This window comes from Hordeum vulgare, chromosome 6H (genome assembly GCF_904849725.1).
Source record: "Hordeum vulgare subsp. vulgare chromosome 6H, MorexV3_pseudomolecules_assembly, whole genome shotgun sequence".
Classification (NCBI taxonomy): domain Eukaryota; kingdom Viridiplantae; phylum Streptophyta; class Magnoliopsida; order Poales; family Poaceae; genus Hordeum; species Hordeum vulgare.
In genome coordinates this window covers 395,066,676-395,078,369 of record NC_058523.1, presented here as the reverse complement: position 1 = coordinate 395,078,369, position 11,694 = coordinate 395,066,676, and positions in this window count along the sequence as shown.

Genomic DNA, 11,694 nt, shown 5'->3' with positions numbered 1-11,694 from the left:
CATTCCCGTTGAAAACGCCGCCTCTCCCCACCTCCTCCTCCCCCCCCCCCGCACATCGCCGGAGTCGGCCACCAGAAGCTCGCCAGGAACTCCTCCACATCGCCCCTGCACCCCCTCCTCCACCTCGCTGCACCCTCCCCACCCTGTCGAGCCCACCCCTCCACCCTTCGGCCCCTCCACCCCCTGCCACCCCCACCCCGTCGCCCTGCAAGCCTCGCCAGCGATCAGGAGCATCGCCAGAAAGACTCCTCCCGTCGCCCCCCCTGCAGGCCCACCTCCACCGCCCCCCTGCCACCCCACCCCCTTGCCGGCGACCCCCACCCCCGCCGGAGTTGCCCCCCCCCCTCGCCGGAGAAGGCCCCAGCCATTGCCAGCGAGGGAGTTACTCCCAGCCACGGTAAGGCCCCCCTCTTTCCTTTCTTTTTTTTTACTTGTGTTGTTTTTTTTAGTTTTACCCTTAGATTTTTTTTCAACGGTGTAGATTAGAGTAGGATTACCTTTCGGTTTTTAAACAAAAACCGCTGGTTTTTATTCACTTAACTGTTAGCCGGAGTTTTTAGTTAGATTCCGGCCGTTTGTTAGAATGTCTCACAGCAAACACCCCCTTAGCCAATCAGAAGATGCCACGTGGACCCCCTGTCCACAAATCAGTTTTTTCCTTTTTCTGTTTTAATTCCAAAACAGAGAGAGTTTCAATTTTCTTTTGATCATAAATTTTGATCCACAACTCCAATGGAGTTGATTCTTTTTCCAGTAGCTCACAATTTTTCTGTAGTTTTTAAAAACATATAATTTGTCTATGTTTAAAATTTTCAAATTTGAGTTAGATCAGATTTAGTTTAAACCTTGTTTTGCCCATTCCAGGAGTTTAAAAATAGCTTTTAATTTGATTCGTTTTGCTACTGATCACTAGTGACCTTATTTATGAGTGGTAAAAATTTAAGATTTGTTTGAGTATTTTAGCTCGCTGTTTCTTGTGAAACAATTTCTGTTTCACCTCTTTTAGGACTATGGCTATTTCTTTTTCTGTAAATTGCTTTTAAATTATTTTCTTTTATATTTCAGAAAGATTATTGTTTTGTTTATGTTAGTTAAACAGTAGTTTTGCAACAAGTTTTTATTTTATCTTTATTTGTTTTCATGAAATCAATTCTAGTTCCTTAGTAACTTGCAATTGGTTTCCCCACTGTTTCAAATCCCGTTTGGAAGTACTTTCAAATAGTTTTGTGAAAAATACTCTATTTTATCTTAGTTAGATTTATATCTTAGTTCCTTGTATTATTTTCTGTTAGACAAAAACTATTTAGTGTTTGACGTAGTAGAAGACTCCCTAGTCTTATTTGAAGTTTCTTTCGGATTCCTATTCGTTCTCTCTTTTGTTTTGATTGTTAGAATGATTGCTAGTATGAGTGCTTATGTGAATGATATGTTTGTTATATAGATTTCATCGGAGAGTGACGAGTAGTCTATCAAGTTATTTCTCGAGAAATTCTTCTTCGTCAACATCACCAGGCAAGTCACTTTGATCATACTATGACCTATGTTTTATGCATCGTAGTTCTACCATCCTATGCCCAATTGCATGCTGAGTAGGTACTTGGAAATTTTAGTATAGATTGTAGTATCATGTGGTAGGCACCCAACAACCCCTATACTTGGCCCCGGGACGACAAATTGCATATTGCTATGCTTGAGTAGACGGGACTTCGGTTGAGTGCATAACACGAGTGATGCGAGGTTGATTAAATAATCAAGATCGGTTAAGACAAGATTTTCAAGACCTCGGACGCAATGCAACTCTGGGTGAAGGACGGTTGATCGGCTCCCTGGAGAACCCAGTGGATGACCCGGGATGCTGGGGACGGCCATGACATCCTGCGGAAAGCTTCACCCAGGCTCAAAGAGACGGACGGATATTTTCAACACCCAAGGCTTACCTGCACAGCCACAAGTCATTATGGGCTCTGGCTTGGTTGGACAACGCGGCGACTCTGGATAGGCGGTGCTAGCAGATGTAGACGAACGGTAGGAATGGATGGGCACCGACAGGGATTCAGAGGGACCCGTTGAAAGACCATGTTTTGATCATCCAGTCTTCAAACACCTTGAAGTGCGAAGACATACTCGGAGGCGATCAAATCTTGTGGGGAACGTGTGCAAAACTCTGCAGAGTACTCAAACCTAATCGATTAGCCGTGTCCACGGTCATGGACAACTTGAGCCAAAGGAACTGAAGTTATCTGGATTTCTCAACACCATTAAATATATTTGATGAGGGTAATTATTGACAACTCGGGTACGAGAACTGGTTGGCGGAACCATCTCGTTAACAACCAACAATGTAGTAACATTTTGCTTTTAGCCCTCTCTTGTTGTAGGAGAAAAATTTGCTTTACGCTAAAAACTTATAACTCCACCTGCCATATATGCATATAGTATAGATGATTACTCTTCACCCCTCTCTTACGTGACTTGCCGGCATATTCAATATGCTGACCTACACGGCTGCAACGTCTTATGTTGCAGATACTTTTCTTCGACGAGTAAGAGTACGATTCAGGGTTACGGTCTACACTCAACTTGCCGTTGGTGTTTATTGGGACTCCACTCCCTTGACTGCTTCCGCTGAAATAATTAAGGTATATATCAGTTTTACGCTATTTACATGTGATTGCACTTTGATATATACATTGATGTACTGTGTGTGCCAGCATACTGATCCAGGGATGGCACAGAAACATAGAGGCTTGACTCGTCTTGAGTCGGGTCGCTACATTTAGATCTTCATCTTCAAGTAAATACTCAGGCTCAACATCTTCCACCTCTCGCTCAGCTTCTTCATCAACATCATAGTCAATGTTGTCTTCATACAAATCATCATCTCCATCATGAATGTCATAATCACTATCACTCATATCTGATTCTTCCAACAACACAACATCAGTCAGCAAGTTAGGCTGGGCAGCATCATTCAGAAAGTTTGACTCTGCACCATCATTCTGCAAATTTGAGTCTGCAGCAGCATCATTCTGCAAGTTTGAGTCTGCAGCAGCATCATTCTGCAAGTTTGATTCTGCAGCACCATCATTCAACAAATTTGGCTCTGCACCATCAATAAGCACATGTGTGTGTACAACATTAGTAAAAATATTTGCAGCATCAGTAAGCAAATTGTCTGGTTCTGTGCTATCTTCTGCAACCTCTAAAGTTGGTTTCTCAACATTCAAGCAGATGATGTTTCGTCAATTGCTTGCATCAACAGAATAGTTGGCCTCTCTAACAGGGCTTTGAAATGATGTCTCCTTCATTATCAAATCTCCCCTGAAATTACTCATGAAGTCTGAATGGTCAACCATTATTAGAAGCACTTTATGATTAACACTAGCTCTGATGACTTGCTGCAGATCCTCATCATCTTTAATTCTCAACAGGCCATCAAATATTGTCTTGTCAGGCAAACACCAGTAGATCATGTGCTGATTCTTAGGATATCCCAACCAGTTTAGGTGTTGTTCTAATACTTCATAAGTAAATGTGGCAGGATCTAAATAGTCCAGCACCTCCATAGAAGATTTGTAATACTCCAGCTCACTGACTGCTCCTAGGAAAATGCCACCATGCTCAATTTCCAGTGTGAAAAAAGGAGTGCACACACTTTTTCCCATTAATGAATCACACACTGCATCCAAACCGTGCAAAATTCAGTTAAAACTACATGATTTGTTCACTTACAACTAAGCACCAGATGCAAAATCTCTTCTTCTCACAAGATCTAACAAGAAAATGTAACTTGCACACACACAAAAATACAACAACTTCTACAATACTAAATACCAGAACCTAAATCCATAGCTTAAGCATTTAAAACTACATCAACCATAAATCAGCACCAACCCTTCTTCTCTCTTCTTCTCACCAGAGCAAGAGCAAACCATTAAATCAGAAGCAGCAACTCTTATTCTCACCACAGAAAATCATGGATCAGCAAACCAGAGAGGAGATCACGGGGGACAAGAGAGAGCAACGAGAACTACCGTAGTCTGGTGGGTAAACAGAGTGCGGCCGGACGAGGTGGGTCGACGCAGGCGGTTCCCGGTCGCCGTAGAACTCCGGCGACGCCATCAGGAGAAGACAAGCTGATGCGCAGGAGGGAGAAGAAGAAAGAAGAAAGAGGGAAAAGCGGCGCACGAGGGAGAAGAAAAGAACAGAACAAAAGGCGCCGTCGTCGTCGAACAGAGTAGCGACCCGACTCAAAACGAGTCAAGCCTTTGTGTTTCTGTGCCATCCCTGGATCAGTATGCTGGCACACACAGTACATCAATGTATATATCAAAGTGCAATGACATGTAAATAGCGTAAAACTGATATATACCTTAAATATCTCGGCGGAAGCAGTCAAGGGAGTGGAGTCCCAATAAACACCAACGACAAGTTGAGTGTAGACCGTAACCCTGAATCGTACTCTTACTCGTCGAAGAAAAATATCTGCAACATAAGACGTTGCAGCCGTGTAGGTCAGCATATTGAATATGCCGGCAAGTCACATAAGAGAGGGGTAAAGTCATAATCAACTATCTCTACATGCATATTTGGTCGGTGGAGCTAAGTTTTGCATAAAGCCAGTTTTATCCAACAACAAGAGGGGTTGAAAGCAAAATGTTACTACAAGGTTTGTTGTTAACGAGATGGTTCCGCCAACCAGTTCTCGTACCCGAGTTGTCAATAATTACCCTCATCAAATATATATAATGGTGTTGAGAAATCCAGATAACTTCAGTTCCTTTGGCTCAAGTTGTCCATGACCGTGGACACGGCTAATCGATTAGGTTTGAGTACTCTGCAGAGTTTTGCACACGTTCCCCACAAGATTTGATCGCCTCCATGTATGTCCTCGCACTTCAGGGTGTTTGAAGACCGGATGATCAAAACATGGTCTTTCAACGGGTCCCTCTGAATCCCTGTCGGTGCCCATCCATTCCTACCGTTCGTCTACATCTGCTAGCACCGCCTGTCCAGAGTCGCCGCGTTGTCCAACCAAGCCAGAGCCCATAATGACTTGTGGCTGTGCAGGTAAGCCTTGGGTCTTGAAAATATCCGTCCGTCCCTTTGAGCCTGGGTGAAGCTTTCCGCAGGATGACATGGCCTCTCCAGCATCCCGGGCATCCACTGGGTTTTCCAGGGAGCCGATCAACCGTCCTTCACCCAGAGTTGCATTGCGTCCAAGGTCTTGAAAATCTTGTCTTAGTCCGGTCTTGATTATTTTATCAACCTCGCATCACTCGTGATATACACTCAACCGATAACCCGTCTACTCAAGCATAACATTAAGAAATTGTCGTCCCGGGGCCAAGTATCGGGGTTGTTGTGTTCCTACCACATGATAGTACAACTAGACTAAAGTTTCCAAGTACCTAGGCAGCATGCAAATTGGGCAAAGTAAGGTGATCTACCATGCATCGAAAACATAGGTAAAGTATCATGATCAAAGTGACTTGCCTGTGATGTTGACGAAGAAGAATTTCTCGAGAAAATAACTTGATAGACTACTCGTCACTCTCCGATGAAATCTATATAAGAAACATAGCATTCACATAAGCACTCATACTAGCAATCATCCTAGCAACCAAAACAAAAGAGCGAGAGCGAATAAGAATCCGAAAGAAACTTCAAATAAGACTTGGGAGTCTTCTACTACGTCAAACACTAAATAGTTTTGTCTAGCAGAAAATAATAACAAGGAACTAAGATATAAGTTCAACTAAGATAAAATAAAGTATTTTTCACAAAAACTTTTGAAAGTATTCCCAAACGACATTTGAAACAACGGTGAAAACAATTGCACGTTACTACGGAGCTAGGATTGTTTTCGTGAAAACAAATAAACATAAAATAAAGACTTGTTGCAAAACTACTGTTAACTAACATAAACAAAACAATAATAACCTTTCTGAAATAATAAAGAAAATATTTTAAAACAAAACTAGAAAATGAATTAGCCGAAATCCTAAAAACGGTGAAACAGAAATTGTTTCACAAGAAACAGTGAGCTAAAATACTCAAACAAATCTGAAATTTTTACCACTGATATATAAGATCACTAATGATCATTACCAACAGGAATCAAATTAAAATCTATTTTTAAACTCATGGAATAAGCAAAATAGTGTTTAAACTAAATCTGCTCTAACTTATCTTTAAAAATTTCAAACATAGATAAATTATATATCTACAGAAACTACATAAAATTTGTGATCCAACGCAAAAAGAATCACCTAATTTGATGTTATAGACTAATAGATATGAATTTTCTAACATTGCAATTTTCTGAAAAAACTGCAATACGGGATTTCGTGAATCTCACCATGGGTGACAAAGAGGAAGAAGTCCGGCGAGGTAGCTGCTCCAGCGAGGTGGGGAGGTCGCCGGCGGGGAGGGGGAACGGCGGAGGGGGTCCCGGAGGCGAGGAAGGGGGCGTCAGGGGCTCCTGGGCGTTCTTCTGTTCGGCTCCTTGCAGGAACAACAATGGTGGGGGCGTCGTGGCTACGGGCAGGGAGAGGGCAAGCTGATGGGGAAAATGGAATGAGGAGAGGAGGGGCGTTCTTATAGGGGTGGTGGGAGGCTCGGGAAGGAAGTGTAGCCCGCGAATCGGGGGAGGGAAACTTCGTGGGAAGCTTCTGCCATGGCCACAGAAGGAAGCTCGTGAGGAGGAAGAAGAAGGTGGGATTGGGCCAGATTGGTTTCCTAACGTGGCCCAAGTACATTCCTAAAATAAGAGATTTCTTTCCCTTTTTATTAAAACAGGAATTAATACGATTAAAAGGAAATAGAATATCCTCGGAGTATAGGGGTATAATATATTAAAATTTTCAGAAAAATAAATCCAAAAAGATGGCCATTTTTCCACTACCAAAATAAATACTTCAAAAAAATGTTTTTTTATTTTCTTTTTGCAAATATTTTTCAAATAAACCTTGGGTTTTATGGTCCAAATATTTCAAAGGAATATCCCCTGTTTTGGAGGGTCATGTTTATCCTCTCTTTTTCTCTTGTTTGACAAAGTATTGTTCCCGGCATTCCATGAGTGAAGAAGAAAACAAAATGCAAATGAAAAATCGAAAGGAAATTCAAGTGCCACCTTGGTTCAAATTCTTTGTAGTTGAAGAAGTCATGCTATCTCCTCTCGCTGGTTTTGAAAAGATGAATTTGAACTCACAGGAAACAGGGAACTCATTTTATTCCCTCTCATTCAAAAGTTTTTGAAAAGTTTCAAATTGCAGTCAAGTTTCAATCACTCAAACAAACAAACAATCAATCTAACAATTTTATTAACATTCCAAAATTTGGGATGTTACAAACCTACCACACTTAAAATGAATCTCTTCCTCGAGATTCGGAGGGGCTAGAAAGAAAGGTTTGGGTTTGGGGGTCTTCTAACAAATCCAACCTCCGGCAAAGTGTGATGCTACCACACTTAAACTGAGAGATACTGGTCCCTCAAAATGCTTTAACGATCTTCTGGGGTTTTGGCATCTGACATCGCACAGTCTTCATATTAGATCCTTTGGTGATGCTCTCCCGTTGATATAAGCTTCTTCCGTCACTAGGTCTTCTTAACTGACAGTCTCGTGGTCAATTCTAAATAACATATCGATGTTTCTCATGGTGGTCTACCATTTGTGGTTATCCTGCAGAGAGAGGGGTCTTGGTTTCATCCTCACCGTAAAATTTCCTACGCGGGACAACAAATGCCATGTACATGGGCTTTTCTTACACCATTCTAAGGCTTAAACAAAAGCTTCAAAGAACGTCGTCTCTCTATATGGGTAAGTCTCTCAGATTTACCATTCCGAATAGCAAGATAAATGATGAGAGTAAGTCGTCATGGTGATCAATCCATTCCGCACCCAAATCATTTCTCTATATAAGGTTTAGAGAATCTCGCATTCTAACACTTGGGCATCCTCACAAGCGTTGCAGAATTTCTCTTGTCCACGAACGAAGTTCGGATAATCCTTTGGTTCTGCAAGCTGAACGAAACATCTATCGTATCTTCACAACTCTCAGGTTTTCGTATGCTCCTAAGAAAACGTTTGCTGATCCATCATAGCTTCTTCCATAGATCATATTCATTTCATAATCAATCCTTTATTACATCCTTAATTTCTTATCAAAAACTCCAATTCAAAAGTACTCTATTACAAATGCTGCCATCCACATTGTTCGGTATGGTCAAGCATTTCTACCAACTTTATTCATCTGTCTCTCTTGGAGGTACTTTAGTTCCACTGGAACTTTCCGAGGTGCTCCTTGAAATCATCCATCTTTTGCTTCATCATGGTGGTCATGAGCTTCATCTCCATCATTTCCGCACGTACTTCACTCAGGTATTCCTAGGTATGACGGAGTCTTGCTTCAAGTATTTCTCCAATCTGACGTATGGCTTCCATGGCAGCTTCACGAACAGCATCAAAGAAGGTTGCTCGTGGTACAAGTGAAATGAAAAAGTATTGCCCCATAGTCTTTGGACAAACTCCTTTCACATGGTGGAGGTGTACTTCCACGTACCAAAGTTCCACTCCATTTTCCACAAATGGGTAGCCTTTGTAGACTGCATCTCCTTCAAGGTGAATGTGCTTCATCATGTCCTTCAGGATTTTCGGGTAATCATGATCACTGGTCAGGGTCATGATCGTTTCTGGGCCCTTGAGGAATGACTCGTAGAGAGTTTTCATCTGCAGGTGCGAGTAAATAGGTACTCAGAGGAATGTATATGTCTCCTTGGTAGTTATGGCACATTCCTACTCAGCGGATCTTGTGGGTTTACCGATTACTACCACACTTATATGAATTATACTCATGCCTGCATAGATCGTACTTTCTCTTATCCTCATAAATGTTTAGAGATCCTTGTTCGAAGAGAAACAACGCATACAGTTTCAACATAGACAATCATGAGACAATAATTTCCATTTCTTCATGATGTTATTACAATCTCAGGGACTTCTGTTACAAAAATTTCACTCCATGATCTTATGAAAAACAAGAGTGCTTCGGATCACACTTATTGCCCTGGTCAAAACTTAACTACTCCATTCTAGCTTTCTTCCTTTGCGGACAATCGCTAGCAAAATGTCCTGCTTCCTTGAAACGAAAGCAAATGAGTTCTGACAAGTCTCGAGACTTCTTAGCTTTTGCTTTTGCTCCTTGGATTTCCAGCTTCCTTCCTGAGCACATGTATTTCTGGTGGCCAAATTACATACACTTGTAACATCTGACATGACTCAGGTCTATATCTACAGAGATTTGGCTCTTCCAAGGGTACTTTTTCTTCTTTCCGGACTCCTTCATCTTGGCCAGTTCTTTCATTTCAAGTGGATCAAACTCCACTTCTTCCGACGGGAAGTATCCCAGATACTCTTGGCTTTTCTTCGTGCAGTCCTGTGAATAATGTCCTTCTTCTCCACATGAGTAGCATGCATTGGAGAAAAATCTGGTCAGACCTTGTCCATCAGGGTCTTCTATATTTTCAATCATCACAGGTTCTTCTAGAATCTTCTTCTTGAGTGTTTCCTTCACTACATCTTTCTGTTGCTTGACAACTTGTTGTACCTTGGGGTAAATGTGATACTGAGCTGGGTAGTGGGTGGTTCCTTCACACAAGAAACAAGTCACCTGACTAGTTGGGCATTCCTCAGCTGGGTGATTTTCTTCACAATGAGTGCATCCATCCGTGTGTTCTTCCTGGGTGTGTCCTATTTCTCCACAGATCTTGCATGCACAAGTCTTCTCCTTTGGATTATCATAGCACTTCCGAATGAGACGGGATCTTAACAGAGTCTTCTTGAATTCTTCCCAACTTGCTGCTCCACTAAATCCTTGTATGGCATGGTGCATTTTCCACCAGATAGCAGCACTTTGTGTAAAGTACTGAAGAGTGTGTTCCACTTCATACTTCCTTGAGATCAAGTTGCTTCCGAAGTGGTTCTCCATGTTTTGAATCCATATATCAGCCTCCAGCTGGGTCATTGGTCCAGAGACTACAAGTCCAGCTTCATACTCCATCTGGTGGGGTTGAGGTTTTGGGGATGAGACGGGTAAGAGAGGGAGGGAGATACACACAATACAAACAATATTTTTGGGAATGGGTTTTATTTGTGGCCGTCGGAAAACACACACCAAAGACGGCTCACAAATCATCGTAACTAACGTGGGTATATAACAGGGGTTTGGACTTCTAATGGTCATATAAATATTCGGACACTTCAGGGTCTTCGAGTTCTTCGGGTCTTGAGAGTATTCTGTTGGTGTAGCTTCAATTCTTCAAATGCGTGGTGAAATCCTCTTTCATTTGAAGTAGAACTCCGTTGATTCTTCATGAGGTCAAAGGGGTAAGGGGATTGTATAACTATTTGAGGTGAGAGAGAACATTTGATGAAATCAGAAGAGATGAGAAGTAAAAGGTGTAGTTGAAAATAAATTTTTTTGAGAGATCCTATCCTAAGAAGTTTCCAGTTTCTAGGGTCACGTCCTACAGTCAACATGTGCTCTGATACCATCTCTGTAGCGACCCGACTCAAAATGAGTCAAGCCTCTTTGTTTCTGTGCCATCCCTGGATCAGTATGCTGGCACACACAGTACATCAATGTATATATCAAAGTGCAATCACATGTAAATAGCGTAAAACTGATATATACCTTAAATATCTCAGCGGAAGCAGTCAAGGGAGTGGAGTCCCAATAAACACCAACGACAAGTTGAGTGTAGACCGTAACCCTGAATCGTACTCTTACTCGTCGAAGAAAAATATCTGCAACATAAGACGTTGCAGCCATGTAGGTCAGCATATTGAATATGCCGGCAAGTCACATAAGAGAGGGGTAAAGTCATAATCAACTATCTCTACATGCATATTTGGTCGGTGGAGCTAAGTTTTGCATAAAGCCAGTTTTATCCAACAACAAGAGGGGTTGAAAGCAAAATGTTACTACAAGGTTTGTTGTTAACGAGATGGTTCCGCCAACCAGTTCTCGTACCCGAGTTGTCAATAATTACCCTCATCAAATATATATAATGGTGTTGAGAAATCCAGATAACTTCAGTTCCTTTGGCTCAAGTTGTCCATGACCGTGGACACGGCTAATCGATTAGGTTTGAGTACTCTGCAGAGTTTTGCACACGTTCCCCACAAGATTTGATCGCCTCCGTGTATGTCCTCGCACTTCAGGGTGTTTGAAGACCGGATGATCAAAACATGGTCTTTCAACGGGTCCGTCTGAATCCCTGTCGGTGCCCATCCATTCCTACCGTTCGTCTACATCTGTTAGCACCGCCTGTCCAGAGTCGCCGCGTTGTCCAACCAAGCCAGAGCCCATAATGACTTGTGGCTGTGCAGGTAAGCCTTGGGTCTTGAAAATATCCGTCCGTCCCTTTGAGCCTGGGTGAAGCTTTCCGCAGGATGACATGGCCTCTCCAGCATCCCGGGCATCCACTGGGTTTTCCAGGGAGCCGATTAACCGTCCTTCACCCAGAGTTGCATTGCGTCCAAGGTCTTGAAAATCTTGTCTTAGTCCGGTCTTGATTATTTTATCAACCTCGCATCACTCGTGATATACACTCAACCGATAACCCGTCTACTCAACCATAACATTAAGAAATTGTCGTCCCGGGGCCAAGTATCGGGGTTGTTGTGTTCC